Source organism: Orycteropus afer, unplaced genomic scaffold, assembly GCF_000298275.1.
Source record: "Orycteropus afer afer isolate SDZICR_OR568_19922 unplaced genomic scaffold, OryAfe1.0 scaffold00059, whole genome shotgun sequence".
Taxonomy (NCBI): domain Eukaryota; kingdom Metazoa; phylum Chordata; class Mammalia; order Tubulidentata; family Orycteropodidae; genus Orycteropus; species Orycteropus afer.
The window spans coordinates 4493382-4499381 of NW_006921646.1; the positions used below are offsets into that span (position 1 = coordinate 4493382).

At 36.4% G+C, this 6000-nt stretch overlaps 1 protein-coding gene across 1 annotated transcript in view; it reads right to left on the minus strand.

Moving 5' to 3' along the window:
• Positions 1-6000, minus strand: part of SLC26A8 (solute carrier family 26 member 8) — a 98721-nt gene that overhangs the window by 39484 nt on the left and 53237 nt on the right. The gene's annotated exons all lie outside the window — the stretch shown is intronic.

Below are 6000 nucleotides of genomic sequence, written 5' to 3' on the forward strand. Positions count from 1 at the left end.
CCAAGTTACAAAAGCCATGGCAACAAAGACAACAAATAGGACAGGCAAAACCACAATGATTCATGAAAAAAATGATTTATTTATACTGTTTGAGACCATACCGACAGGTAAACAATAGGCAGAGATCACATCCAATGTATATTTAGACCCAGCAAGCACAGTGAATTCCTTCTGTCCACACTCAAATCCTTCATGGTATAATTTTAGTTACTGCCTTTTATGCAAATTACTTCCAAATTCTTCCCCCACTTTACACCTTATAGTTCTGAAATCACCAGAATGTTGAGACTTGTTCATTTTGCTAATAGTCATGATCATCTAATTCTACTAACACAATATATCCTATTCCTACTAAGATTATATAATACAAAACATTCCCAAACACATATTACCATGATCAGAACCTTTTACTGGCATATCTGTCACCCTATTGTTAACTAGTAAACTCTCCTTCTTTAATATAATACACTTTCTTCTTAGTATTACCATCATATTGCTGTCCAGAGAATTAAGAAATATTCTAATTCTTATGGGAACAGATCTCTGTCCTTTCATGTATTGGTTTAGTCATTTTACTCTGCTGTGCAGAGTATCTGTTAAATTAACTTCTGTGTAGTCAGTTTTAGGCTGTGACTTCTTAGAAATTATGTTTTTGGTTCCCCTTGTATGCATGTGGGAGCTCTGGTGGCATACTGCCTAAAGTATATGACTGCTAACCAGAAGGCTGGTGGTTCAAACCCACCAGCCACTCCTCAGAAGGAAGGCTGGGCAATCTACTTCCGTAGTGATACTACCTCGGAAACCCAAGGAAGGGTCACTATGAGTGGGATCCGACTTGACAGCAGTGTGTTTGTTTTCGTTTGTTTGTTTGTTTTGTATGCATGCAGCATAGCACCACTCAAAAGTATTTGATATTTTCTTTTTAAAGTTGAACACTTTCAATTAGGGACATAGCTTCATGAGACTATTTAGTCAATTGGCCTAAAATAGTTTTTAAAGTTGAATAGCACCTGGAGTTTTAAAAGCATGCTAGCAGCCACCGAAGAGACATCAACTGGTCTCTATTTGCCTGGAGCAGCAGAGAAAGAAGACAACCCAGGAATTGAAGAATGAACTGGATTGCAGGTCTAACTGCCTCCTTTGTCATGAGACTAGAAAAACTAGATGGTACCCAGCTACGATTACTGAATGGTCTGATCAAGGACTCAATAGATGAGTCCTGATCAAAAGGGAAAAAACTGTGAAACAGAATTTCAAATTATTATGGAATCCAGACTTATAGGACCCATTGAGACTGGAGGAACCCCTGGACCTAGTGCCCTGAGAAAATAAATTTAAAACTTGAACTGAAACTATCCCCTAAAGTTATCTTCAAACTAAAAATCAATTTAGCTTAATTAGTAAAATATATTTGCCTTGAGCATTCTGTTCCCTCCTTTAAATAATTATTTGTATGAGGTCAGATTTCCAATAGTAATTCTAAAGCACTGATAAGAAGTTTAAGGGGTAGTGAATGGTGCTAAACAATACAGGTAGAGATAGCAAGAATGGTGATACAACATGAGGAATGCAACCAATGTCATTGAAATGTGTTACAAATTGCTGAGTGGGTGAACTGCTGTTACCAAAAATATTTTTAAAAGACTAAAAAAAATAAGTAAAAACATATATTGCCCAAAAAAAGGAGAACACTTCCAAACATTTATATAAAAAGGAAAGGATGGCATAGGGGCCCTCATGTACTCATCACCCATCTTCAGCACTTAACAATTCACAACCAATTTTATTTAATCTGTACTTCTACCCACTTTCTATTCCAAGATTATTTTGAAGGAAATCCCAGGCATTGTATAATTTCATTTGTAAATATTTCAGTGTACCTTTCTAAAAGATGTACAGCAAAAAAATTATTATTAATTTCTTAGTATTATTAAATGTCCAACCAATATTCAGGTACCCCCATATGACTCATAAACATCTATTTTAAAAGCTGTTCAAATCAGAATCCAAATAAGGTCTATACATTATAGTTGGGTGCTATGTCTCTTAAATGTCTTTTAATCTAGAGACTCCCCATCCATATACTTTTGTTTTCACCCTTCCTTATACTTTTTGTTAAAGAAACCTGGTCATTGGTTTCCGCCAGTGTGGATTTTACTGACTGAATCCCTGTGATGTCATTTAACATTAGTTCCTCTGCTCCTTGAATTTGCTGTAAATTGGTAGGTAGTCCTTCAGGTTTGGTCAGATTTGGGACAGGTGTTTGTGAGCAAAAATATTTTATAGGTAGTGGTGTGTACTTCTGTCAGGAGGCACACACAATGTTTGCTTTTTTTGTGATGTTAGCAGCAACCAATGATTGTTGCTAGTACCCCTTAATGGTGATATTCCAATTCTTTCACTTCTTCTCCCATTATTGACTGGAATACTTATTATAAAGTGAAATGCCTTTTTATCAGCTGTTTGGATACCCTGAAAAGCATTTCCTATAGGAAAGGCATGATAAATGCTTGATTCTTTCCCTGTATTTAATAATCTTCAAAATAATAATGTGTCTCTCTAGCATTATTCAAGGGTGAAAAAAATGAGCTTTCTCTTTTAGAATATTTACATATTCATAGATTTAAGCATATTGATGTGTTCGGCTAGTGATAGTCTCTTTAAGACAGCTTCTTGGTTCTTTAAAATTTTCATTCATATAACATAAAATTTCACATAACATAAGATTCGCCAGTTTGAAATCAACAATTTAGTGGTTTTTAGTATATTCACAAGGTTGTGCACCCATCATCACTATCTAATCACAGAACATCTATATTACCCCAATGGGAAGCCCTATACCTTCAGCAGTCACTCCTAAGTTCCTCTTTCTCTCAGCTCATGGAAATTACCAATCATTAGTGGTGTACAGAAATACAACTGATTTTTTATATATTGATCTTGTGCCCTGCAACTCTGTTGAAGTCATTTATTCATCGTAGGACCTTTTGACATGACTCTAGTAGTCACTGAGAGTGTCACTGCTTTCTGGTAGGACAATATATTCCAGATTTGTGTGGTGTGTTTCCTTCCCTAGACCTGGAATCAGCCACTTCTCCAAGAAGTCTGTTATGGATTGAATTATGTGCCCCCAAAGTACATGTTGTAAATCCTAACCTGTGTGTCTGTGGTTATAACCCTATTTGGGAATGGGTTGTCTTTGTTATATGAGGCAGAATTAGTGGGGAGTGTATCTTGAGTCCATCTCTTTTGAGATATAAAAGAGATTAAACAAGCCAGCAAGCAGAGATAGGGGAAGGTAGCTGCCAAACCACATGACGATCACCCAGGAACAGAAGCTCAAAAAAGACAAAGACTTTCCTCCAGAGCTGACAGAAAGAAAGCCTTTCCCTAGTGATTCTTGGAGAGATACATGAGTAGTGAAGCCTGGTTTATAGATTATGGGGAATGGACACTTACTTGACAATTATATATGGACTCTAAATGTACAATTACAGTTGTAACATTTTAACACTACCATTTATCTTATGTTGGAAAGAAGACTGGGGAATCTACTTCCGTAGAGATACACCCTCAGAAACCCAAGGAGGGGTCGCTATGAGTCTGAATCAACTTGAAGGCAGTGGGCTATTTTTATTTTTTTGAGACTGAATTTGGACTTCTAGTCTGCTGTTTGTTAAAGCCACTCACTTGTGGTATTTCTGTCATACCAGCACTAGATAACTAAGACAAAGACCTCATTTCTTTTAGTGAGAAAAGGCATCTAGAGACTACAAACCGGGTACTAATAGTGTACATTGTTCCTGGATGGCTATTGTTTCTAGGCTTCGGCAAATAGAATTATGAAATAAGGATTTTTTAAAAGACAAACTGTATCATGAATTTATACAAATAGTTTCAACTCAAATACAGAACTACAGGGTTTTTATGTGAACTCATGGACCTTACATCCTTTTTTCTATGATGAAAATCCCAGTTCTCAGCAGCACCAACATAGTTATTCATTGTTTTTATCCCACATGCACACAAAACAGAAAGACAATGACATCACTAAAAACAACATCATACTGTTTAAGTAAGTTTAAGATTTTTTCAGTTTTCCTTAGGTTTTATTACATTAGGGATGTACAATCAAGTTGCTGTAGTTTAATGTCACTTGGAATAGTTCTCTGGGAGTTTATGCCACCAACTCAATACATCAGTTCATTTTTTTTTTAAGGATTGTTGATTTTTTATTTAATTTTGTTTTTTTAAAAAATGTAAGATAATTATGTAATTCCAGAGTCAAATACAAAACCCAAGGTATTTTTAGAGAAGGTTAGCTTCCTTTACTATCCTCTCCACCCTAATAGTTCCCTCTCTAGCAGAACCTTTAAAAATGTTACACTTTTCAAGGTGTCAGGAGGCCTGTACTCCTTCTGGAGACTTGCCTTTTCCAGCTTCTAGAGGCTGCCTGCCTTCCTTGGCTCACAGCCCCTTCCTCCATCTTCAAAGCCAAAAAAGGCTTTCACAGGCTATATCACTCTGACATTGCTCTTCTGTAGTCACATCTTCCTCTGATTATAGGTAGTCCCTGGGTTACAAACCAGATCCATTCCTAAGTATGTTGTTAAGCAGAATTTGTAGGTAAGTTGGAACAGGTGCATATGGTTCTTATTTAGCCTTACTTTAGTGCAAGAAAAGGCTCAAAGCCCTTTCAATGATTTAAAAGCTGTATGTGCAACAAGTTGTGATTGTGATAAAGAATTTGTTGTGAGTTATAGGTTGGTTTAATCATTTCAAAGAGAGGGCAAATTTATATAACATTAAAGGGCAAGGAGAGTTGTTTGTAAATCAGACATTTATAACCTGGGGACTGCCTCTATATTGGGCTCAACTGGATTATCCCAGATAAACTTACCATCTCAAGATCTTTAACTTAATTACATCTGCAAAGTCCCTTTTACCATGTAAGGCTACATATTCATAGGTTCTGGAGATTCAGACAACATATTTTGGGGACCAAATACTTATTACAGATACCGGTAAGAATCATGACCCAATTGACAGTTATAGAATATTCTACCCAACAACAGCAGATTACGTATTATTTTCAATACATAATATTCAAGTGCATGTGTGTTATTTATGAAGATAGACCATATTCTGGGTCATAGAACAAGTTTCAGTAAATTAAAAAGGAGTCAAACATATGCAAAGAAAAAAAATAGGTTATTTGAAAACTTTTGTGCTTCACAAAATGATCAACGCAGAGGAAGTCACTGGGAGCAGCACAAGAGTTAAACCAACAAAGGTAAATACTATTATATACCACACCAAAAAATCAGTGCCATCAAGTCCATTCCAACTCATAGCAACCCTATAGGACAGAGGAAAACTGCCCAATAGGGTTCCCAAGGCTGTAAATTTTTATGGAAGCAGACTGCCTCATCTTTCTTTCACACAGTGCCTGGTGGTTTGAACCACCAGCCTTTTAGTTAGCAGTCCAATGCTTTAAGCACAATGCCACCAGAGTTTCTCTATTGCATACACAGCCCTGCAATAATAGGGTAATAATAATAATTTACATACATAGACACTCAAACTAAATAGGGGTGAGAAGGTGAATAGGACTACACCCACAACTATATATAGGTTTGACAGAGATATTTCTACATATGTATTTATATGGGCTTCAAATATATCCATACAGCATACAGGGCACAAAGTTATGAAAACTTCTTAGTCATAGGCAAATACCTTAAGGGAATGAGTCGCTGGGCATGGAGGCTCAGGATCATAGTCTTGGGTAACACAAGGTCAACTGGCATAATGTAGTCCACAAAGACAGTGTTCCACATCCTACTGGAGTGAGCAGCAACTGGGGTCTTAAAAGCTTATGAGTGTAGCATTTTATGAAGCAAGCATAATCTTAATACCAAAACCAGGAAAAGACATCACCCAAAAGGAAAACTACAGACCAATATCCCTCATGAATATAGATGCAAAAATCTTCAACAA